Source organism: Trachypithecus francoisi, unplaced genomic scaffold (assembly GCF_009764315.1).
Source record: "Trachypithecus francoisi isolate TF-2019V2 unplaced genomic scaffold, Tfra_2.0 Lachesis_group13, whole genome shotgun sequence".
NCBI classification, from domain to species: Eukaryota; Metazoa; Chordata; class Mammalia; order Primates; family Cercopithecidae; genus Trachypithecus; species Trachypithecus francoisi.
Genome location: NW_022681458.1, coordinates 93,577,849 through 93,604,385, shown reverse-complemented (window position 1 = coordinate 93,604,385; position 26,537 = coordinate 93,577,849). Strand labels below are relative to the sequence as shown.

The 26,537-nt window shown below is 40.3% G+C and overlaps 1 protein-coding gene across 3 annotated transcripts in view; it reads left to right on the top strand.

Annotated features, from left to right (window-relative positions):
- LYPD6 (LY6/PLAUR domain containing 6) overlaps nucleotides 1–26,537 on the top strand; it is a 155,008-nt gene that overhangs the window by 51,998 nt on the left and 76,473 nt on the right. Inside the window, exon 2 of one of the 3 annotated variants that reach the window (XM_033231549.1) lies at nucleotides 15,281–15,307. The exons of the other annotated variants lie outside the window; for them this stretch is intronic. The gene's annotated coding sequence lies outside the window, so the exon portion shown is untranslated. The remainder of the gene's footprint in view (nucleotides 1–15,280; nucleotides 15,308–26,537) is intronic. 3 annotated transcript variants of the gene reach the window in all.

Below are 26,537 nucleotides of genomic sequence, written 5' to 3'. Positions count from 1 at the left end.
TCCCAAGCGCTATAAAGAGACAGCGTTGTTAGTATTGCTGTTTGTTGTTTTTTATTATTGCTGTGATTGCAGGGAGGGAAGGAACTGGGTTTGACAGGTGGAAGGGGGAATTCCAACAAGAGTATGTCTGGGATGATGGGAAGCCGAGGACTGGGATATAGAGAGAGTTAGACAGGATGTGACTAGTGAGAACAATGCCATCAATATGCAAAGCATACAGAATTGCGAGTCTGGTTCAAAAAATGCTACCACTGCAAAATTACAATAGCAGCGTTTTCTTAGTGCATATGCCAAGTGTTATTTTAGCCTGAGAGGAGGCTGCTGAACTGGAGATAGTGAACGCACCTAAACAAATGTGGCCTGGGATGAAGCTGCAAAAACACAAAAGGGCTGTGTGCTGGCATGGAAACCGCCTCAGAGCTGAAACAACAGAAGCTGAAGTTGAACAGTGTCAGCCCGGGATGTGTGGTTTGCCCTGGGTCTGTTTTGGAGGCCTTGGGAAAACAGCCCCACAGATAAATTCTCCAGATTTGCGGTCTAAAACTGGTACAAAAGAAACAGCTCTGTCTAACTTGGCAAGATTGAAGAGCTTTCTGGTGGTTAACTTGCACTGTGCATATCTATTTGTGTGCCCTGCATTTCATCTGAATACTATTAAAATAAATGGAGTTAGAAGTCCCTCACCCACCCCATTCCGACACAGAACATTTTTTTTTTTCCATTGCTTTCTGAGCTCTGCTCAGTAGGGGGGTCCTCCTAGTTTGGAAAAACCACTGCTTGGGTGTTCTATAGGAGGGGATAAAGAACAAAGTCAGATAAACCTAATCTCCCATCTGTAAAATGTTGCTAATAATAACTACTTCATAGGTTGTTGTGAGAATTAAATGCAATTAATAATATTACAATTTAATATAAAATTCATTATCATTAGATTCCATGCATGTGTAGAAGATCTAATAAAAATATATTACTGGGTACTCATCGTGTCTTACCCACTGTTTCACTGTCTTTATATGCAGTTTCTCATTTGGGATAAGCAACTTAATCCAGGGACGCACGTAAAGCTTATAAAGTGTAGAGAGATTTGAAATCCTCAGAACTGATGGCAAAGCTCACATGTAACCATTGCTACTGTTCCCTAATTTGGAATCTGGCATTTTGTAGGTGTAGTACTGACTAAATTCATTTAATTAAATATGGAGCAATCCAAAGTTCACATGTTCTTTTCTCCTGGTTTCATGTAAACTGTCGACAGTGCAGTCACGAAACCTTTGCATCTCCTTTGTCACTGGGACCAAGAGATAGCATAAAAACAGACTTCTGCTGTATAAGGTTATACATATATGAGCCATCTCACTATAGAACTCAGCCGTCTTAACCAGGGTCTGGACTATTGCTGCTGAGAAAATTGATGACCCCTGGTTTAGAACTTTGTCTAACAACAAACGACTTTGAATAGGCAAGTGGTTTTTTGTGGTGAAGTAGATGACTCTTTTTTTTTTTTTTCTTGGAAACATGCTGAGTGATGTCTCTCAGGTCTGCTGGCAGGTTTTGTTGCAAGGAGACTATGCAGGAATCTGCCTGCTTGGTTTAATCACTGGAAAAAAAAAAAAAAAAGACAGTTGCTGAGCAAGTCCCAGGTTGAAGTGGGCACTGTGTACACGAGCTGCTTTATCAGACTTAAAGGGATGCTGCAAGAGGCAAGAGTTCTTCTCCCGGATGTAGGCTCTAACCTTGAAGGAACAGTGGCTCTCACAGGCCCGGTAATAACGTGAGCATAAAAAAGCAAAGTGGCCGGGCGTGGTGGCTCATACCTGTAATCCCAGCACTTGGGAGGCCAAGGTGGGTGAATCACCTGAGGTCAGGAGTTCGAGACCAGCCTGGGCAACATGGTGAAACCCTGTCTCTACTACAAATACAAAAGTTAGCTGGGTGTGGTGGCGCATGCCTGTAACTCCAGCTACTCGGGAGACTGAGGCAGAAGAATTGCTTGAATCTGGGAGGTGGAGGTTGCAGTGAGCCGAGATCATGCCACTGCACTCCAGCCTGGGCAACAGAGTGAGACTTCATCCCCACCCCTGTACCCCTCCCTCCAAAAAAAAAATAAGCAAGGGAAACTGTTAGGACGCCTCTGATCCTTCCAGTGTCTGTATCTGTGTTTGCTGGCTTTATCATTACTCTTGCCCTGGAGTCTCCTGCAGGCCTCATGTGTATTCATCGCACATACACCATCTCCAATGTGCCAGGCATGAGTCAGGCCCTGGGGATCCAGTCATGAGACATAGTTCCTATCTGTATATTGTCTCTTCCTTTTTCTATGTGCTCTCTAAAGCTGGAGATGCCATTTTACCTATTCTTGGAAAGACTTTCCTAGTTATGTGTAACTCATAGTAAGAATCAAGGGGGTATCTATGATTAATAATATATATATTTTGAGACAGGGTTTCACTCTGTCACCCAGGCTGGAATGTAGTAGCATGATCACAGCTCCTTGCAGCCTCAACCCTCCCTGGCTTAGGTGATCCTCCCACTTCAGCCTCCTGAGTAGCTAGGATTACAGGCGCCTGCCACCACGCCCAGCTAATTTTTGTATTTTTTAAAGAGACAGGGTTTTGCCATATTGCCCAGGCTGGTCTCAAACTCCTTGGTTCAAGCTGTCCACCTGCCCTGGCCTCCCAAAGTGCTAGGATTACAGGCATGAGACATTGTGTTCGGCCCGATTAAACTTTTAAGAGGACTTGTCCCATCGTTTCATGTTAATTCTCCTGTTTTTAAGTAGTCAGTTTAACAGCAATATTTTAACTTACTCTAATACTCATTAGTGTATTAACAAACATTTTCGGATGTCTCTTATCTGTAAGGTGTGATGTGGTTCATGTTTTTGATGAGTGGTTATTTTTGTTTGTATAGATTTTTTAAATGAGAATTTGCAGAAGTTGAAAGGGGAGTCTTGCATTCAGCAATATGCCCTGTATTTAATGAGCCAGCCACCTTGTGTCTTCCCCTCCTATGACATAGCCCTGCAGCTCACCCTCCAACTGACACATGAAAACTTCTTTCATGAAACGCACAGTGTCAGTATCTCTCAAGTACTCTTTTCCTCCACTTCTGGGGCATGATCTTGCAATGTACTCCTTACTGCCCCATCCTGGAAACTTCTACCTATATCCTTGTTTTCTATACAGTGTTTAGCCAAGGTCCTCAACCAGAATATAGATCACAAGAAGTACTGGTTGTCAAATGTCATAGTAACTGACATTTGACAGAGAGATTATATTTGAGGATGCCAAGAATTAGCAAACTTTTTTTCTGATCATCTCAGGCTATTTGAAGAAGTTACGAATTCACCGAATTGACTGAAACCTGCCCTCTAAATAATTCTTCAGCACTATATAAACCAAAGTTTGTGTTGGTTCAATCAGGCAGGAGGGCTGTGCATCTGTGGTATGGGAGTCCCCTCAACTAGAGGCTGGAAAAAAAACAGCATTTATGCTGCAGCTGGTTTTGGTAACAGATGAGCAGCTTTAAATTGGGAGTCAGGAGAACTGGTAGACTGGAGCCCACGAGGAAGGTAATTGAAGCAGAGATGGCTCAGAGACCACTAGGACCTGTGCATCAACACCTGCCTCAGGTCTTTATGGACACAACTGCTAAACCTTTGGAAGCCTGAGGTTTACAAACCACTTACCTTAAATGTTTAACACTTAAATTTTGAGAAAAAAATTTTTAAAAGTTTACCAAAGGATGCCCAATGCCTGAAGTAGAAGAGACCTTCATTTTACAATTGATGTTTGGAAAAAATTCCGGATTAGTTCATATTAGATTCAATGAAAATCAGCAGTGGAAGAATTTATTCTCATGATCATGACTGAACTTATCTTGGGTGGGTGCTTCAGCTCTGTCTTTGTGTCAGGAAAGGCTGTGGGCTGGAAAGAGCCCTGAGCTCAGCTGTGTCTCATGTCAGCCATGCTCCTTCAGAACCACAGAATAAGGCAAGGACTAGACATCTGAAATCACTCACAGCTAATAGCTGTAATTCCATCATTTAGTTCATTAATTCAACACATGTTTATCAAGCATCACCTACTAAGTGCCAGGTATCTTCCTAAGTGCTAGTTTACAGCAGTGAACAAACCAAATCCCTACCCCTGAGAAGCTTCAATCTGCAGCATGGGTGAGACAGACAGTGAGCAAGATAAATCAGTAAACAACAGTAGGTATCAGAAGGTGAGAAGGAAGTACTGTAGAGAACTCCCTCGAAACAGAGCAGAGGAATGGGAAGGATTTGCAGTTTTCAATAAGGAAGGCTTATTCCTTATTGAAATAAGGAATATTTCAGTTCACCTGAGAAGGTGACCTTGAAGAAAAACTCGATGGAGGTAAGGAGGCAAATGCCACGGGTCTCTGGGGAATCTTCCTGACAGAGGAAAGAGCACATGCAGATGCCCTGAGGCAGAACCTTGTGGGCAAGTGTGAGAAATAGTGAGCAGTGGAATGATCCTGAATAGGAGATAAGGTCAGAAAGGGGGAGAGGGGGCGGCTCTTGATTATATAGTTTCTTGAAGGCCTTTGTTATACTTCTGGATTTTGTTGAGTGAGGAAGAAAGCCACAGGGGGTTTCTAAGCAGAGCAAAGATATAACATAACTTATCTTTTAAAAGAATCACTCTACATGACGTGCTAAGAAGAGGCTATAGAGGTGAAGCAGGGAGCCCAGGTGGGAGGCTATTGCAGTATTCCAGACAGGAATTGATGGAGGTGGTAAAGGGGTGATCCATTTGAAAGATTTGCATATGGTAAGTTGTGGGTGTGGGACAAAGTGTAGAGTCAAGGATAGTCCCAAGCATTTTGGCCTGAACAGCTAGAAGTATGGGAGTGGCCATTAACTCAGGCAGGGTACCCTGTGACCATAGCAGATGTTTGGAGACTGACCAGTTATTCTGTTTTGGACATTGTAAGTTTTCTAAGAGCATGAGACCTCCAGGAGGAAATGTTGGGTAGACAGTTGGATACAGAAGTATGCAACTCAGTGAAGACATCTGGGATAAAAATATATAGTTGAGAGACATGAGCATACGGATGGTATTTAAAACCATCAGCCTGGATGAGCACACCAAGGTATGAGTGAGAAAGAAGGTATTGAATGAAGGATTTAAGGACTGACCTTTGGGGTACTCAATTTTGAGTCTGGGACACAAGGACATAGCACAGCAAGGTGAGAAAAAACAACCATTAAAAAAAGAAGGAAAGCCAGCCCAGGGAAGAGTCCCAGAAGTCCGTTGAAGAAGAGGATATGAGGAAGATGTGATCTGCTGTGTCAAATGCTGTAAATAAGATGACAATTGAGAACTGAGCAGTATATTCAGCACCCTGGATGTCATCGGTGGTTTTGAGGAGAATTGTTTGGGTGGTGTGGTGGGGCAGATGCTTTTTGGAGGGAGTTGAAAACAAAATGGAAGAAGAGGAACTGGAGACAAGTGTAAAAACTCTTGAAGAGTTTTGCTGCACAAGGAAGAGAAGGATAGTCTGGTACCTTACAGGGGAACTTCAGTCAGGAGGATTCTGTTTTGTTGTTTGGTTTGGTTTTGCTTTTAGAGGGGCAAAACATCAATGTAAAGGTTTACTGCTGGCACTGATCTAGTAGCGAACAAAAAGTTAATGATATGGAGGGGAGAATTGCTATTGGGTTGCTGAGTAGGGAGGAAGAGATGCGGTCTGTTGACGAGGTGGCCCTGTTTTAGGAATATAGTTCATCCTCTGTAACAGGAGGTAGGCAGAGTGTATGGGCAAGATTCTCACAGGTAAGTAGAGGTGGTGGTGAGATCATGTGGAAGTTCTTTTCTGATTTCTTAAGATTTTTTAGTGCAGTCAGAAAGTAGGTCACCAACAAAGAGTGATGCTTGGGTAGAAAATGATAGAAATTGGAAGATAGAGAAGGAAGATAGAACATTGTCATCAAAGAGAATGAGATCATGAGTGGACTAATGTCTAATACTGCAGACTAAATTTTAATGGTAACAGTAGATTTTTATTAACCTACATTTTGTCAATGCTTTTCCATTTACCAAGTGCTTTCTCATATGTTGGTTGCCCCAACAACCCTGTGAAGTTGGCAGAGAGTTGGGTGTTCTAAAATCACACAGCTTGAAGTCAAAGCGTGGGTCTCAAATCCAGGTCATCTGAATTGCAGTATAGAATTCTTTCCTTCTGTTAATATTCTCTTTTTAAATGACTGTTAATTTGTGATGATTTCCAGGTCTGAATGTACTCATAGGATCTCTTTTTTCCCCTTATGTGTTTTATTGCTTTGAATAGTCCTAGAGAGACAAGATCAGATTAAGTATTTTTTGTTCATTACTATTAAATGTTGAGTTTTACCATTTTTCAGTTATAGTTCAGTGTATAGCAAGTTTTAATGGGGAGAAAGTCCTTGTGGAGCTTAAAAATGAAACCTTCTTAATAGGAAAAACATAACCTTGTTAATGGAAGTTTTGGTTGCTTTCCAGCCCCAAAATACATTTTTAGAAATACATTAATTAACATGAGAAGTTATAATTTCCTTAAGTGCAAAGTATTATTATAAATAAGGTTGAGGTAGATGGAATTGCTCTTCTTACCTTGCAGTCACATCTCATACAATGCTAATTGTGCTGTACGCATAAGTAATATTGGGTTAAAATGTCTCTCATGTTCCCTTAGAGATGATTAGAATTTTTAGGTGGAATTATTTTCCTGTTGTATTAGAAGTCGTTTAATCAATTTCAACTCATACAACTTCTCCTCAGAATGACTACTCTTAAAATGAACTCTGACATACTCCACCATCGGAATATTTGCCCATTTCTTTCCACCTTTTTTTCCCAGACTTGATTCTGTGGCCCTAAATCATGTTTGTGAACCTCATGTTGACATCAGTCAGCATTTCAGTTCAGTATTACTGTCTACACCATAAATCACTGGAGTTTCTAAATCTCTCATCAGCTTGATTCAAATCTTGCATAAGATTTAGTTAGTGTCGGAACAATTCAACTGTGCACAAATTCTCGTCAAACAAAAACTATAAGAATTGAGATCATTTTAGAACATCTGTAGAAAAGTAGTAGATTTGATAGCATGTTTGCTATCAAATTGATAGCTGTTATAATTCTGTTAGCTCATTAATGTAACAAATTTATGAAAATATTGTGGACTCTTCTCTAGAATTCTTTAAGATAAAGTTTTCTTATAGTACTTCATATATGGTTTTGCCTGGATAAAAGGCAATATATCTACAATCTTTGATCTCTTACAATACTCTCCAAGGAAAATGGTCAGAATAAAAACTTCAGATGTCAGTATCTGTTCTATAAAAAATTCTAATAAGTGCTTTTTAAATAAAATATTTCAATAGGGTATTTTTATTGTGGTGAAATATATATTGCATAAAATTTACAATTTTAACTAAAGTATGTAATTCAGTGGCATTAATTAATTCAGTGTTTTGCAACTGTCACCACTATTTCCAAAACCTTTTCATTACCCAAACTTAGTAAGTGCTTTTGAAATTACAGAAAATTGTTAAAACTTTTCTATGCCGGTTGACTAACCCTGAATAATGCCTTGAGTTTTAATAGGTCAGTAAAAATGTTTTGGGTCAAAAACTGAGTGTTCATTTTGTAATATTTTTGTTTCTTACTAGGATAAACTTAACCACATCTTTTGGCTCATTGATTATTGTTAAAATTCAGTTTTTTGGGGGGTAGGGTGATTGCTTTTGTGAGCCTTCTTTTAATCCTTTTTATCAGAGTACCACAAAATTAAACTCAACATCTGTTTAACATCAAAGAGATTTGATGATCATGTGCGTTGCCACATGTACAGTCCAAAGATGAAAGTCAGTTCAGTTTAAAGAGACTCCAAAAACAGCTGACTAAAGGAAACAGTACATGGAAATGGGAGTGAGAGAAGCATTCATCTTACTGAGTCATTATGGGTCAAAGCCTTCCATGTACCTGTATAAAAACCATAGAAAGAACCAGTTTGGTAAATTCTAGTGAAGTGATCATACGCTGAGCACATTTATAACTTTTCGATTTAAAGCATTGGTCCATTTGCTTTTAGATGATAGTGGGGATGATTTCCTAGTAACCCGATGATATGTACTAGTGAGTAATAAAACTATGAGTTTTCCCACATATGATATGTTTATTATAACCTACACCTCTTTCTTCACCTATAAAACACATATTCGTCCCTAAGGATCTAAATTAAATACTTTGTTTTGTGAAGTCTTCCCCAACTCCCATAGACAGTCAATCAATCTTCCTTTGGTGTAATAATATGCTACAAGAAACACATATTATAGCAAACCTCACATTAAATTCCTGTTTTTTCTACACTGTAAGCTGCTCAAGGGTAGGGGCTATCTCTTATTCCTGCTTATATTCTCAGTATAGTTCGTGTCCCATAGTAGAATCCCATTAAATATTTGTTGACTCACTATTTGAATGGATGAACTGATCAATGTAAGCATCCATACTGGAGTCTTCATTTTTTAACAGCATCTCAGTTATAAGATATTCATAGTTTATTTACTAAGGCAATCAGCAAAATATATATAGGGTTCAATTGTATGCATTGAGGCAGCAGACATTTCCATTTGTGACATAAGCTGAAGGCAAAGTATTCTTATCACAAACTTGTGGGCATTTGTCAGTGCCTATAGAAAACTCAAATGACATCTGCAATAGAAATACCTGGATGTCTGTGTTTGTTGATTGGAGGAGACACATCTCCCACTACAGGGGGATGTGTCTCCTCCAATTTGCCTGTGCTAGACTGTGAACTCTCTATCATCTGCTTTGTTCCTGGGCAAAGGCTCAGCACTGGCCCCAGTCATGGGCACTGGTTGGGGGAACATTCCATCTGACATGGCACCTACCACAGTTGTGTGCTCATGTTGGCACTATAGCTATTAATAGTACCACAGTGGTAATGGCACAGAGGGAACAGCCTGACTCAAGGTGTCACCATGCATCTTTGTGACTAGACAGTGGGACTTCCCTTATTCTTCTCCAGGCTCTGTTTGTGGATGTAGACAGCATTTCTCTACCTTCAGTAGCTTCGTGGGACCATCCTTTCATTTCTTCTCCTTTCATTTTCTCTCTCTTCCCTTTGTTTCCCTTCTGATTCCTCCTTTGCCCTGAAGGAAAGTTATGAATCTCTAGGTGGCAGAGTGCAAATGGGGAAAGATGGGGTGTTCATTAGTGCCTGATGTATTCACTGTGTGTAAACCCAGCCTACCCATCTCACAGACCGCCTTTGCCTGAGATCCTCTATTTAACATGTGGCATTCAGAGCAGAAGAATCTGAAAGTCACATTTCTTCCACTAAGCCTCCAAGAAGACAAACCCAGCAAGGACATACTGGATTTATCAGAGTTTAATGGTATTAGCCTGAGACCAGCCATGATGTGCCAAAGGCACTGGCAATTTGGAAAACTACTAACAGGGTCCTAATGTCAGTCATGTCTGCATAGGGCTACCTTGGTGACTGTTCTGCTAAAATTCAGGGACTTGGCTGGTCTCCTCAGTCAGGCATTTGGAGTGATTTATTTTCTGGGACTGAAATGACCAGTGGATTCAGTGAAAGCAATTAGACTGACTCTGTATAGATACTGAAATTTTCCTTTCCCATGATTAACAAACAGAGTAATTAAGCCTTGTTTGTTTGTGCTCATTCTGGAACAGAACAGCTATGGCAAAGGGGGAGGGGAAAAGGGTTGACTTCTCTTTGGCACTGGAAATCAAAATGCACATTTGTCTTTGTGTATACAGAAAGAGAGGGAAAAAGAGAATGTTGGGGCAGAGAAGGAGAGAGGCAGAGAAGGAGTGAGGCAGAGAACAGGAATTACCTGCTTTAGAGAGAGGAGTGGGGTTGGGACACCCTTTCCAGGAGTTGGAAGATTAAGGCAGCACTTGGGTCTAGAAAACTGCTACTGTTCCCCGGGTATGGTTAAATAGATACATCTTGACAAAAGATTCAGAATTTCCCCCCAGACCTGTAATTAACCATTACAATTGCCTATGTTTTCCAAAATGAAAATTTCCTTAAAATTTAATCCACATATTTTAACCTTTTAAATCTTTTGTAAAGGGGTAAATAGCATGTGGGGGAAGTTACTCCTTTTTGAAGAATGACAATTAACCTGAACTCAGCTATAATTATAAGGAAAGGAGAATCTTTAGAAAAACAATGGCAAGGTGCTAGGTTTTATATCCTGTTGTACCTAGATTTAGAGTATTTTGGTTTCCATTACAGCTGCCTGAGCATTTCTTCCTCTGTGTAAGACGATTTTTAGATTTCTCATTCACCACATGCTTTAAATTTTGATAATGTTATGGACATGAAAGGTCCTGATTTTCTGCTTCTTACCAGTCTCATCCTCTTACCTCAGCTACTAGAAACTGTTCTCTCCACAGTAAGCCTGTCTGCAACCTAAAGCCTTCAGCAGTGAGGGTAGAAATGGGTTCTTGAACATGAGACTCAGAGTGGGGACCTGTGACCTACTTTCCAGATGGAAACCATGAGAGCCGTGCATGTAGACATATTCCCAGCTGCTGAAAACAAGGAGGTGTGGTGAGCGCAGGATGGTGCTGGTGGTGAAGAACCACGTCTTCTCATTTAACAAAGACAGATATTCAGAAAATAGACATTTTAGAACAAATATGAATGCTAATAGAATTTCTGAAAAGGGAGAGAATGGATGTAAAGTATGCTGTAATCAACACAGGGAAGTTCTGGTAGACCAAAATGAATGTACAGTTTCTGTGTGGCAGCCTGTAGCCAAGCAGCAGATGGCTGCCTGTGGGCTTTACCCTCACTACCTCTTGAGTATAAACAAGGAAAAAAAATTGAGAACATGGAAAGATGTTTTATCAAGACTTGGAAGATCTTTCAGTCACCCTTACATGTAGTACACAATCATCGCTCTCACACCAGCTATCATGCTTCCCAATTATGAAAACAGAGCACTCTGTCCTCACCCCCAACATGACCCGCATGACTCTTGTGTCTCCTGGAAAGGCTGGGGACTGCAATGGCCATTGAACCAAGTGGAAAAAAAAAAAAAAAAAAATCTCAGTGCACCCAGCAGGCCACTTCCCTCTAGCAATATCAAAGTGTGCTGTTTAGGAAAGCCAGCCTCTTCCTTAGTTTGTGATCCTCTATTTTCATGTAATACTAACTTTCAGTTCAATGTGAACATCTGAACAAAAAGTTTTTCCAAATGAATAGAGCCAAGGGGAGATATTGTATTGAGTGTGGATAGCAGAATGAGAAAGAAAATGTTTTAGTACTTCTAGTTCCATAAATTTAGTCTTCTTGATACTTTTCTCTTAGGCCAAACCACTTTGAGTAACAGAGGTCCTTGGCTAAGTTCCAGGTGGAAATAAGCAAACTGGCATTCAATTCCATTCTCTTTCTCACCTTGCCCTTTTTTGAGGTAGCACTGACTGGTATGTTAATTTCACTGATTCATTTTTCATTTAATAAATATGCACCTAAGATTTACTGCATGGGAAGCACTGTGTTAGATGCTAATGATGCAAAGATTAATAAGACAGGTTGCAGCCTGGAGTGACTCCTTGGGTGGAATTAAGGAAGCATCAAAGAAGTTAGCAACTCAGCAGGAAAGGATTGGGGTGGAGCGCTAGAGGGGGAATCTGCTTGAGCTGAGATAGGGCAGAAGATGAGCACGAGACGCTCCCAGCAAAGGGGATAGGTCAAAGAAACGTGGGTGAGTGAGAGAATATAGAGGGAGCTATGAGTGTAAATGATGAAATAAATGGAGAAAATGGGAACGTGTACTTTATCAAGAATTGGAGCATCTTCTCAATTGTCTTTGCATGTAGTACACAAAATCAAGGCTCATCCATCAGTCTCTTGGCCTATGGAAGGTGGGGTCTACGTGAAATATGACCTTGTTGTTATACCACGCAGTTTGACTTCTAAGTATTTGGTAGGGAACACTTAAGGATTTGCAATTGGGACTTACATGTCCGTATTTTCATTTTGGAAAATGTATTGTGACCCTCAGTTCTAAATGACCGAGCCTTACTTAAATCACCTTATGCCAAAATGAAATTTTAAGTAAAGTTGAAATACTCTATGGCTTCTAAATAGTAACCTACATTTCATTTAAGTAATTAAATATGTGTAACTTCCTTTCTCTCTCTCTCTCTCTCCTTTTTTTTTTTTTTTTTTTTGGTCTAAGTTGGTCTACAATGTCTGAAAGAGTTGGTGGATTTCTTTAGAAGCAGAGAGTAGTGTACTTTGATACTGTTGGTGTGCCATGGATATACAAGGGCACAGGGTTAACCTGGGATGATTCATTCACATGAAATCAGAAACATTGCTATTAAATGAAAAAGAAATGTATATATTATGGAGTAGAATGCAATGGGCATGTTTTAAAAACAAACATGAGGTGTGAAGGAAGTTTCTACTTTGGGCTGAATCTCAAGCCCTCTTGGATGGGCACCTGCTGTGCTCTGCAGTAGGGTTGTCAAGAAGACTGAGAAGCACTGGGCTCTGTTGTTGAGCAAAGCCACGCACAAGGAGGTCCTTATGCAGAGATGGTGTGTCAGGAGAACATGTCTGGGTATTAGTTAATGCTCATGGAACTCTCACAACTCCACCAGGGGGATGAGGAGCTGAGAAAGTAGGGGGTGTGGTGGGAGGGAGAGTCATGTAATTCTTGTTTCGAGGACTGGCTTCTTTTTTACAAGATGATTAGCTACATTTAAAAACCTGTTCTTTACACATTCTTAATTTCACTGGAGTTGTAATATCTTTTCCTCTTCTCTATGTTGGTATTTTATGAGCAGATCAACTCAACCTGTTTTCAATAACATTCAAGTTAATAGTACTATGAGTTAGATTAAAAGAAAGATAAAAAAATTACCAACAGCTTGGTATACTTAACCCTTCCTAATGCTGGACACATTAGCTCTCCTTTCCTGGATGGACTGGGGAAATTCTGGAAAGTAGTTGCCCGACAAAATAGGTTAGTACTGTACTGCACACTTTATTCAGCTTTACTGTGGGCATTGTCAGATCAGTTTACGGCATAGGATTTAAAGGTCAATTATGCCATGACTTTAGGGGAAAGGGAGAGTGGCTAGAAGGTTAAAAAAAAATCCTAAGTTTTGGCTTAAAGACTTATGAAATTGTATTCCCTTTGTGACATTTGATGAATCACTTTTCTTAATTTCCATTCTGATAACAATCTCCCTAACCTTTTCCTAGGAAGCTCTTTCATGGCAAAAATACTGTTCTGTGGATGCCTGAGAGAGGTGGGGCCAGGGTGGGGGAGAGTTTCGGGAGCTACTCCTATCTCTCCTAGTTGATTTGATACTGCTTCCTTGAATTTACTGAAATCAAGACACCTGAAGAGATGAAAATTTTGTGGCATAAAAACAGTCACAGCTAGGCATGGAACCAGCTTCGGGGAGAATGACCAAGTTAGACACATAGATGATGAGAACCAAATTAGAGATATATGAAAATTAGAGAAGCCAAAATGACCCCATGCATTAATGAATGGCCTGAGGGGACATTTGTGATTGTCTGCGTCTTAGCTTAGAAACTGAATCCAGGGACGTTTTCATCACAATGGCTGCATTTGAATAGCATGGAAGGTCACCAGGATTAAGAGTTTTGACCTGTCACTGCAATGGGGTTTGGGTTTGGTATCTTTATTTTTGATCTGTAAGCTCTTTTGTTCAAGGCAAAGTTGATCTCTCCCTGAGTCAGGCCTTGAGTGGAGGTGGACTGGCTTCATGTTTCTAATTAGTCAGACACTCCCCCTGCTGCTGACTACTGATGGATGTCCTGTTAGGACAGGACCCCCAAGCCCTCTCTCTCTTTGAGCTGCAGTGCAGGGATCCACTTTAGTACTAAACTGTCATTTGTATGGTTAGCATGGTAGCCGGCTCTCTTGAGATTATGTTAGCAGACCCCCTCCCTATCCCTGGCTCTTGACCTTTCAGCATATAGCCTCTTGGCATTTTCCCAAATGGAATGATATATGTGTAAGCACATTGAACAGCATTATATGCTGTTTTCTAATCAGATGTGGTTGACTATCATTATTTTGCATTCAGTTCCTTGTTGGTAGATATTCTGTACAGGTAGTTCATTTGTATTTTGGATCTTGATTAATTTTCACAGTGCCATATATTGACCTTGAAAGAAGTCTTGGTCAGTTTTGAAAATCTTTAGCCATGCAATGGTTAGTCCTTCAGCCCCACCATTTAGTTTGTCTTTCTGGCCTCTTACCCACAGCATCTTATTACTTCATCTCTACTTTGAATGATCTCTTGTCCATCCTTTGGGAGGATAGTGGCCCTTGTCCCTCAGGGGAGACCCTCCTACATGCTGTAGCTATGAAGCTAAATGCTCACTGGTTCTTACTGGTTTAGGGGATTTGGGGAGGCCTGGTTTGTCCTGGGTCCCTGTCTTCCACTCATGCAGTACTTACTGTGGTTCCATTTAATTGTACATTTGTGTATTGGTCATTTCAACCTTGCTCAGTGGCCCTCTGTCCTACTTAGAGACAGCTAACTTTTTTGGCTTTCTGGAAAATTCCTTGGGATTTGTTGCAGCAGTGCCCATTCCTCAGTTATGTAGGCCTTGTCTGTACTGCTTATCCTAGAACATCGGGGTACATATCCTAGCTTACATTATAAATCTCAGTACCTCAAGTCTTATAATAGCCAATTCTGTCTTCTTAGTATTGTGACTTCTTGATGTTCAGCAGAAAATATTGCAATCCATTAATGCACAGAATAGTGTGGACAGTTAATTGAATGGAAATATTACTAGATGCACTTTATAGATGATGAACAGATTATGACATGTAGTAGATATAATTGGGTTCTTCCTTGGAGAGATTCATCAATAATAAAAACAACTTTTATTTATTGAGAACATATGCTGGATTGCATAATGCTCTATGTATTTCCTCTAATGCTTTCAACGTGTATAGTGAGCATTGGTATCTCCAGTTTATAGAGGAAGGATATGAGATGCTTGCCTGAGGTGGAACCAGTTTTACTGTGCAGGTATATCTGACTTCAAAGTCAGTTTTCTATTAGGCTGTGTGGCTATATATTCACAAAGAAGACTCCTAGTGGTGATAATTAGTGACCTACTATTGGCAGGAGAAGACACTGGCATTCTCTTGAATGTACACCATGTTTGCTCATTGACTGATTGATCCTTTTTTGTTATGTGCCAGGTGCTGAGATGGTCTCAAGTTTTAAATGTAAGTAAGACTTCAGCTCTTACCTCAAACGTTTCATAGTTGAGTGGGGGAACCACTTGTTTAATGTCACTGATGTTTTTGGTCTGGTGTAGAAAGGTCGTGAAACTATTACCTTTGAGCTTTTTGTTATTCCAACTCCCTTATTTTCCCCTGATAATGGAGAAAACTTCTTGCCCTAAAGAAACACACCTTAAGGGATGGCATAGACTGTTGTGAATCTTCATATGCTCGTGGGTTTTTTTTTTTCTTTAAACTTATTTTGTTACTGGAGTTGTGCGATCTTTGCTTTGAGGTCAATTCCACAAAAGGAGCTAAGATTGTATAATTATGTTTCACATCTGTAGGGCCCCCTCATGATCTATAAAATGCCTTCCATATACATTATTTGATTTGCTCCTAGAAGGGCAGATATTTGATCCCTGTTTCACTGTGGTACACTTAGGAGCCACTCAAGGGTATGTGATGATCTGCACATGACCCTGAGTTCTCCCTGCCTGTGACATACCTCCCTTCCAATAAGAGGAAGAGGTGTTGCTGGCAGAAGCTTTCTGCAAGAATAGAAGGTATATTAGAAGGAAATGTGATTATGTGTATCCCTATTGGTGGGGAAATAGAAACTAATTGATGTATCTCAGCAGGACAAATGGTTTGACCACCTGGGGCCCAAAAACAAAGCAGGGGGAAGCCATAGAAGTTGGTGCCTGAATCAGCTAGGGCTGCTATAACGAAATACCACAGACTGGGTGGCTCAAACAATAGACATTTATTTTCCCATAGTTCTGGAGGCCAGGAAGGCCAAGATCAAGGTGCCTGCCAATTTGGGTCTTAGTGAGGGCACACCTCTTGGCTTACAGACCTTTGCCGTCTAGTTATGTCTTCCCATGGGGACGGGGTGGTTAGGGCAGACCCAGTTCCATGGTGCCCCTTCCTATAGGGCACTAATCTCACCATTAGAGTCCTACTCTCCTGAACTCATCTAAACCTAATCACCTCCCAAAGGCCAAATCTCCAAATACCATCACAGTGGAGGTTAGGGCTTCACCATGAATTTTGTGGGGTACAATTCAGTACATAGCATAAGGGTGGAGAGGTTAAAACATGTGGAGGAAGATTGCACTCCAGGATGGTCAGGGCAAGTGTGTGGGTGTTTTAAGTGTGGGCATAAGAGGCACAATCAAGAAGGTTATAGAAAACAATTGATCAGTGGTCTGTTTGGACTGCAAGTAACAGGCAAGTGGGACTTGTGAATGCTTGGCATACCTCAGCTCTTCTCTCAACTCTTGGAAACTCATAGGGTGACCAGTCCCCCTGAGGACCAGGGAAGCTGTGATGGCATGGGAGAGTGTTGTCCCCATTGCCATAAGCAGAATGTAGATGTGTTATTTATTTATTTTTGAGGCTATATGAATATCTGTTCTTTTGAAATACGTTAGGTTCAAATTTGACACCCTGGGAAAGTTTTCTGTCACTTGAGAGGATACTGCTTTATGTATGACCCCACTAGAAAGACTAATCCTTGCCTGGGCACGGTGGCTCACGCCTGTAATCCCAGCACTTTGGGAAGCTGAGGCTGCTGGATCATAAGGTCGGGAGTTCAAGACCAGCCTGGCCAATATGGTGAAACTCCGTTTCTACTAAAAATACAAAAAAATTTAACTGGGTGTGGTGGTGAGCGCCTGTAGTTCCACCTACTTGGGAGGCTGAGGCAGGAGAATCGCTTGAACCCGGGAGGAAGAGGTTGCAGTGAGTCAAGATCGCACCACTGCACTCCAGCATGGGCGACAGAACGAGACTCCATCTCAAAAAGAAAGACTAATCCTTGTACTTTGGCCCAGGTACGTGGTGAAGTGTATGGTCTTGTGTTCTTTTGATATACTCACCTGATTGAGCAGAATCTCACACAAGTCTTTCCTTGCTTCCAAAGTTACAATGACTCAGTGACATCTATAAAAGCCTTTTTTTATGGTAATTATAATCAGACATCTGAATACATTTATGCATCTGTAGCTTCTCAGTTTTACACGTAAATAGATGCCATCAGAAGTATTTTGAGGGCTGATTTAGCTCGAAGACGGTCCATTTAGAACCTATTCTTGTGTTCCCATCATTTTCGGCAGCCAGGCAGCTGAGGTCAGTATGGTCATAAATGGCTTCGGGTGAGTGTGTAAATTAAAAGCTCTTCTCTGTGTGACGATAACAGTGTATTTTCTGCTCACAATTATAGAAGCATACATTTTGAAAGTAAATAGCTTCATAGTTGTTCTTTCAGGTACTAAAGAGCCAATTTATCAAGAATTAAGGCCTACTGAGTTAGGGGGCATAAAAGCAGAGTGGACAGGGTAGCCTCACCAAGATGGAGCTTGAGCCAAATGTGGTCCTCCTGACCCTGTGCAGGCAGCCAGCAGGCTACTGACTCCGTGGTGCACTAAGGAGCTGCCTTTTTGGACTGTATTACTTAAATATCAGAGGGTAAGTATTACGCACAAATCTGAGGAAGATTAAGGGATCTGGGTTGCTCTGTACCGTGAGAGAAGATGAGATTAGCTTTCCCCAGCTAGAGAGACTGGAGACATTTTAAAAAGCATTTTAACCGGAGGGTTTTCTAAGTTCTCCTGGAATCCATTACCATCTATTAGCTTTGAAACACTGACTGCCAAAAAGATAGGGCAGTGACAGGGCAATTTGCTCTCCTTTGTGGTGGGGTTTGAATCCCAAGGTGCCAGATGAGACTGGAAGGGTTCTCCAGACCTGCTGATAGAGCTAGGGAGATATTACACAAAGCCCGCTTACAAATCGGGCAGCTCGACAGTCTCAAATATAAAATGTGGTCATTAGTTTACACTGTCACATTTCTAGCTGGATGACAAGAGGACTTAAGACCTTCTGTTTGGAAAGTCAGAAACCAATGTTTTTGCTTCAACTCTCAGCTCCCAATAATGTCATCTCCTGTTGTTGCACAGTCCTGTGGAGAAAATCAGCCCATATTCTTGTTTTCCTCTGGATGGAGGTGATTTTAGAGCCGTTAGTGCTTCTAGAAACTTCCCTCCCCTCTGGGTCCCTGAGGGGATACTTTTGGTACAAGTAGACCGAGTTGTCAACAGGTGATCACAGACCTCTGAAAATAGTAGTAAAAGTAGCAATCATTATTCTGTGTGTCAGGCACTGTGTCATGGGCTTTTACTCTCCACCGTATTTAAACTCCTCAAAATACAATAGGAAAACCCACCAACTTGGAATCCATTTTGGATATATGTTAAAACTAAATTTACACCCATGCATTTATATTTTATAATTTCAGTATATTTGATAATGAAATTTGTTTTTTTGATCATATAAAGTAAAAACTATTTGACATTTCATCTGTCTGTAATGACCACAAATAACATTTTGGTACTCATTCTTTCATATCTCTCTCTCTCTCTTTCTGTCTCTCTCTACACATGCACTGGTGTGTGGCGTGGGCATAAAGAGATTTTCACAAATTATTATACATTTTGTACTTATTGTACATATCTTTTAAAAATTATGTCTTGTTCCTTTCCTCCCCTTGATACTCACTCCCCGCTCACCACCATCAACCAGTGTTGAACAGCCTCCTGGTTTGTAGATGTCCACATTTCTATCCATGTTTTTGTAACCATCTATAAATGTATATATTTATGTTTTGTTTTCTACAAAAAGTCACCCTCCAAAGCAGTATTTGTCATGTGCCCAGAATCCATTATTCACAATCAAAATGGTGGACAAGATATTCCAAAAAATGAAGAGATTATTGTAACATATATTCTCTGCATGTTACTTTTCTCACTCAACAATATCTCATGGACTGCCCTTCCTGATGGTTTAGGGCTGACTCACTCTCTAATGGCCTTGGAATACGATGTGAGGTGGGAGACCAACCATTTTCTTTTCCATATGAGTAGTCAGTTGTGCATGTGCCATTTATCAATAAGCTGTTCTCTCCACCTTGGATCACAAGACTCACCTTGTCACCTAGAAGCTTCTGTTGGTACTGGAATTGATTTCTGAGTTCATCAGTCGGTTCTGTTGTTTATTGCCATGCCATGTTTTCATTTTAATGGATTTCAGTCTGATATGATACTTCCATCATTATTCTTTTTCAAACATTTTCTGCCAATTTTTGAATATTTGATGTTACCTAAAAATGTGTTATATCCACATTAAAAATTTTGGGATTCTAATTAAATGTATATGTGAAATTTGAATTTATATGCTTTAATTTTTCTTTTCCTTTTTAATGACAGTATAATGCTATTGTAATTTTTTTGATTTGCATTACAGATATTTTAAAACGCCCTAAACTTTTCCAGCCACCTGATTAAATTCCTTCATTGATTTGAGTACTTTTTATTTTTAGAGTTGGTGTTCCTAGGAGTAGGAATATATTATTAGCAAGAAGGGAAAATTCGTCTTCTCATTTACTCTGTTTATAGAAACTATTTTTCCCCCTCAATTTGAATTATAATGATAACAGCAGGTATCCCATCTTATTCCTGGCATTTGATTGTTTGGAATGATGTTTGCAATTGATTTTTGATGAATCCATATTCAAGAGGTTTCTTTTATTCCTATTTTACTTGAAGTTTTATTAGAAATGGCTGTTGAATTTCACCAAATGAGTTTTTAGAACCTATTGATGTAACCAACCACTTTTACTCCATGCATTTGTTGCTCTCATGAATGATGGTAATGGATTTGCTGATGTGAAAACTGCCTTTCTGGAGTCATCCTCGTTTGATCATTGATGATATTCATTTGATATAGTTTTGGGTTTTACTTCATAATGTTTTATTTAGAATTTTAGCAAATATTTACAGGTGAGATTGCTCTGTAGTTTTCTTTTATTGTACTGCCTTTACCAGTTTTGGTTTTAAGGCCAAACCAGTTTCATAAAATGGACTTGGGGATTTTCCCTATGTTTTTGTTGTCTTGAATAATTTAAATAACAGTTCTGTCCTTTAAGTTATATAGAACTATCTGTGAAATCAACTGTTTTTGCTCTCTGCTTTTTTTTTTCCTCTTAGTGGTAGAAAATCTCTTCTCCTGTCTTTCCTGTGGTAACTGGTCTATTCAGTTTTCTACTTGAGTCAGTTTTGTTCCTTTATATTTTGTGGAAAGTCACACCAAGAACTTCAGAATGCTCTTCTTTCTCCCCCTCCTGCCTGCAGCCCTGCTTCTTCCTAATGCCTATGTTTTCTTTTGTTCTTGAAGTTTGCCTCTTATTTCAGAAATCTTTAATATTTATTTACATGTTCTCAGTCATGGTATCATTATCCATTTAGATTTCATAATGTATTTGCAAGATACCCTTCTCACCACTCTTTTCTCCTTTCCCCTCCCATCTCCCTGGGATCTCTGCTCTGATTTATTTTTGTTGCATTAGAGTCTTTCTTGATGTTTTCCTCAGATGAAGCCTGGGGTTGATTTACTATTGAACCTCTGCATTATTCCAAATATTTTCTTTCTGACTGTATAATCTTGAGAATGTTATTTAACTTCTCTGGGCCTCAGTCTCCTTAACTGTAAAATGGGAATACTAAGAACAGAGACCTTACAGGAACTTTATGAAGATGAAATGAGTTAATATATGCATTCTGGTTATCTATTGCTGCATTGTCCCTCAGTAGCTTTGGGGGACTGGTTTCAGGACACCCTCTGCCCTCCCATATCAAAATCCACAAGTGCTCAAGTCCCTTATGTAAAATGGCTCAGTATTTGCGTATCACCTTTGCAACCCTCCTATATGCTTTAAATCATTTCTATATTATAATACCTAATACAGTGTAAATGCCATGCAAACAGTTGTTATACTGTATTTTTTATGTTTTAAAAATATATTCTATCTGTGGTTGGTTGACTTAATCAGTGTCGAACCTGTGGATATGGAGGGCCAACAGTATATAATGAACTACTTTAAAACAGCAATGTAACAACAATGTATTATTATCTTTCATGGGTCTATGGGTTGGCTGGGTTTAGCTGGAAAGTTCTTGCTTGGGGGCTTTCGTGGCTGGAGTCAGATAGCAGCAGTGGCTGGAGTCATCCAAAGGCTGGGCTGAGAGTCCCAGATGGTTTTTTTTTTTTTTTTTAATTATACTTTAAGTTCTAGGGTACATGTGCATAACGTGCAGGTTTGTTACATATGTATACTTGTGCCATGTTGGTGTGCTGCACCCATCAACTCGTCAGCACCCCTCAATTCATCATTTATATCAGGTATAACTCCCAATGCAATCCCTCCCCCTCCCCCCTCCCCATGATAGGCCCCAGTGTGTGATGTTCCCCTTCCCGAGTCCAAGTGATCTCATTGTTCAGTTCCCACCTATGAGTGAGAACATGCGGTGTTTGGTTTTCTGTTCTTGTGATAGTTTGCTAAGAATGATGGTTTCCAGCTGCATCCATGTCCCTACAAAGGACGCAAACTCATCCTTTTTGATGGCTGCATAATATTCCATGGTGTATATGTGCCACATTTTCTTTTTTTTTTTTTTTTTTTTTTTGAGACGGAGTCTCGCTCTGTCGCCCAGGCTGGAGTGCAGTGGCCGGATCTCAGCTCACTGCAAGCTCCGCCTCCTGGGTTCACGCCATTCTCCTGCCTCCTGCCTCAGCCTCCAGAGTAGCTGGGACTACAGGCACCCGCCACCGCGCCCGGCTAGTTTTTTTGTATTTTTTTAAGTAGAGATGGGGTTTCACCGTGTTAGCCAGGATGGTCTCGATCTCCTGACCTCGTGATCCGCCCGTCTCGGCCTCCCAAAGTGCTGGGATTACAGGCTTGAGCCACCGCGCCCGGCCATGTGCCACATTTTCTTAATCCAGTCTGTCACTGATGGACATTTGGGTTGATTCCAAGTCTTTGCTATTGTGAATAGTGCCGCAATAAACATACGTGTGCATGTGTCTTTATAGCAGCATGATTTATAATCCTTTGGGTATATACCCAGTAGTGGGATGGCTGGGTCATATGGTACATCTAGTTCTAGATCCTTGAGGAATCGCCATACTGTTTTCCATAATGGTTGAACTAGTTTACAATCCCACCAACAGTGTAAAAGTGTTCCTATTTCTCCACATCCTCTCCAGCACCTGTTGTTGCCTGACATTTTAATGATTGCCATTCTAACTGGTGTGAGATGGTATCTCATTGTAGGTTTGATTTGCATTTCTCTGATGGCGAGTGATGATGAGCATTTTTTCATGTGTCTGTTGGCTGTATGAATGTCTTCTTTTGAGAAATGTCTGTTCATATCCTTTGCCCACTTTTTGATGGGGTTGTTTGTTTTTTTCTTGTATATTTGTTTGAGTTCTTTGTAGATTCTGGATATTAGCCCTTTGTCAGATGAGTAGATTGCAAAACTTTTCTCCCATTCTGTAGGTTGCCTGTTCATTCTGATGGTAGTTTCTTTTGCTGTGCAGAAGCTCTTTAGTTTAATCAGATCCCATTTGTCAATTTTGGCTTTTGCTGCCATTGCTTTTGGTGTTTTAGACAAGAAGTCCTTGCCCATGCCTATGTCCTGAATGGTACTACCTAGATTTTCTTCTAGGGTTTTTATGGTATTAGGTCTAACATTTAAGTCTCTAATCCATCTTGAATTAATCTTCGTATAAGGAGTAAGGAAAGGATCCAGTTTCAGCTTTCTACTTATGGCTAGCCAATTTTCCCAGCACCATTTATTAAATAGGGAATCCTTTCCGCATTTCTTGTTTCTCTCAGGTTTGTCAAAGATCAGATGGCTGTAGATGTGTGGTATTATTTCTGTTCTGTTCCATTGGTCTATATCTCTGTTGTGGTACCAGTACCATGCTGTTTTGGTTACTGTGGCCTTGTAGTATAGTTTGAAGTCAGGTAGTGTGATGCCTCCAGCTTTGTTCTTTTGACTTAGAATTGTCTTGGCAATGCGGGCTCTTTTTTGGTTCCATATGAACTTTAAAGCTGTTTTTTCCAGTTCTGTGAAGAAACTCATTGGTAGGTTGATGGGGATGGCATTGAATCTATAAATAACCTTGGGCAGTATGGCCATTTTCACGATATTGATTCTTCCTATCCATGAGCATGGTATGTTCTTCCATTTGTTAGTGTCCTCTTTGATTTCACTGAGCAGTGGTTTGTAGTTCTCCTTGAAGAGGTCCTTGACATCCCTTGTAAGTTGGATTCCTAGGTATTTGATTCTCTTTGAAGCAGTTGTGAATGGAAGTTCATTCCTGATTTGGCTCTCTGTTTGTCTGTTACTGGTGTATAAGAATGCTTGTGATTTTTGCACATTGATTTTGTATCCTGAGACTTTGCTGAAGTTGCTTATCAGCTTAAGGAGATTTTGGGCTGAGACAATGGGGTTTTCTAAATATACAATCATGTCATCTGCAAACAGGGATAATTTGACTTCTTCTTTTCCTAACTGGATACCCTTGATTTCTTTCTCTTGCCTGATTGCCCTAGCCAGAACTTCCAACACTATGTTGAATAGGAGTGGTGAGAGAGGGCATCCCTGTCTTCTGCCAGTTTTCAAAGGGAATTTTTCCAGTTTTTGCTCATTCAGTATGATATTAGCTGTGGGTTTGTCATAAATAGCTCTTTTTATTTTGAGGTACGTTCCATGAATACCGAATTTATTGAGCGTTTTTAGCATGAAGGGCTGTTGAATTTTCTCAAAAGCCTTTTCTGCATCTATTGAGATAATCATGTGGTTCTTGTCTTTGGTTCTGTTTATATGCTGGATTACATTTATTGATTTGCGAATGTTGAACCAGCCTTGCATCCCAGGGATGAAGTCCATTTGATCATGGTGGATAAGCTTTTTGATGTGCTGCTGAATCTGGTTTGCCAGTATTTTATTGAGAATTTTTGCATCGATGTTCATCAGGGATATTGGTCTAAAATTTTCTTTTTTTGTTGTGTCTCTGCCAGGCTTTGGTATCAGGATGATGTTGGCCTCATAAAATGAGTAGCGAGGATTCCCTCTTTTTCAATTGATTGGAATAGTTTTAAAAGGAATGGTACCAGCTCCTCTTTGTACCTCTGGTAGAATTCAGCTGTGAAACCATCTGGTCCTGGACTTTTTTTGGTTGGTAGGCTATTAATTATTGCCTCAATTTCAGAGCCTGCTATTGGTCTATTCAGGGATTCAACTTCTTCCTGGTTTAGTCTTGGGAGAGTGTAAGTGTCCAGGAAATTATCCATTTCTTCTAGATTTTCTAGTTGATTTGCGTAGAGGCGTTTATAGTATTCTCTGATGGTAGTTTGTATTTCTGTGGGGTCCATGGTGATATCCCCTTTATCATTTTTTATTGCGTCTATTTGATTCTTCTCTCTTGTTTATTAGTCTTGCTAGCGGTCTGTCAATTTTGTTGATTTTTTCAAAAAACCAACTCCTGGATTCATTGATTTTTTGGAGGGTTTTTTGTGTCTCTATCTCCTTCAGTTCTGCTCTGATCTTAGTTATTTCTTGCCTTCTGCTAGCTTTTGAATGTGTTTGCTCTTGCTTCTCCAGTTCTTTTAATTGTGATGTTAGAGTGTCAATTTTAGATCTTTCCTGCTTTCTCTTGTGGGCATTTAGTGCTATAAATTTCCCTCTACACACTGCTTTAAATGTGTCCCAAGAGATTCTGGAATGTTGTATCTTTGTTCTCATTGGTTTCAAAGAACATCTTTATTTCTGCCTTCATTTCGTTATGTACCCAGTAGTCATTCAGGAGCAGGTTGTTCAGTTTCCATGTAGTTGAGCGGTTTTGATTGAGTTTCTTAGTCCTGAGTTCTAGTTTGATTGCACTGTGGTCTGAGAGACAGTTTGTTATAATTTCTGTTCCTTTACATTTGCTGAGGAGTGCTTTACTTCCAATGATGTGGTCAATTTTGGAATAAGTGCGATGTGGTGCTGAGAAGAATGTATATTCTGTTGATTTGGGGTGGAGAGTTCTTTTTTTTTTTTTTTTTTTGAGACGGAGTCTGGCTCTGTCACCCAGGCTGGAGTGCATGGCCGGATCTCAGCTCACTGCAAGCTCCGCCTCCCGGGTTCACTCCATTCTCCTGCCTCAGCCTCCTGAGTAGCTGGGACTACAGGCGCCTGCCACCACGCCCGGCTAGTTTTTTGTATTTTTTTTAGTAGAGATGGGGTTTCACTGTGTTAGCCAGGATGGTCTCGATCTCCTGACCTCGTGATCCACCCGTCTCGGCCTCCCAAAGTGCTGGGATTACAGGCTTGAGCCACCGTGCCCGGCTGGGGTGGAGAGTTCTATAGATGACTATTAGGTCTGCTTGGTGCAGAGATGAGTTCAATTCCTGGATATCCTTTTTAACTTTCTGTCTCGTTGATCTGTCTAATGTTGACAGTGGAGTGTTGAAGTCTCCCATTATTATTGTATGGGAGTCTAAGTCTCTTTGTAAGTCTCTAAGGACTTGCTTTATGAATTTGGGTGCTCCTGTATTGGGTGCATATATATTTAGGAGAGTTAGCTCTTCCTGTTGAATTGATCCCTTTACTATTATGTAATGGCCTTCTTTGTCTCTTTTGATCTTTGATGGTTTAAAGTCTGTTTTATCAGAGACTAGGATTGCAACCCCTGCTTTTTTTTGTTCTCCATTTGCTTGGTAGATCTTCCTCCATCCCTTTATTTTGAGCCTATGTATGTCTCTGCATGTGAGATGGGTCTCCTGAATACAGCAGACTGATGGGTCTTGACTCTTTATCCAGTTTGCCAGTCTGTGTCTTTTAATTGGAGTATTTAGTCCATTAACATTAAGGTTAATATTGTTATGTGTGAACTTGATCCTGTCATTATGATATTAACTGGTTATTTTGCTCGTTAGTTGATGCAGTTTCTTCCTAGCCTCGATGGTCTTTACATTTTGGCATGTTTTTGCAATGGCTGGTACCGGTTGTTCCTTTCCGTATTTAGGGCTTCCTTCAGGGTCTCTTGTAAGGCAGGCCTGGGGGTGACAAAATCTCTAAGCATTTGCTTATCTGTAAAGGATTTTATTTCTCCTTCACTGATGAAACTTAGTTTGGCTGGATATGAAATTCTGGGTTTAAAATTCTTTTCTTTAAGAACGTTGAATATTGGCCCCCACTCTCTTCTGGCTTGTAGAGTTTCTGCCGAGAGATCTGCTGTTAGTCTGATGGGCTTCCCTTTGTGGGTAACCCGACCTTTCTTTCTGGCTGCCCTTAAGATTTTTTCCTTCATTTCCACTTTGGTGAATCAGGCAATTATGTGTCTT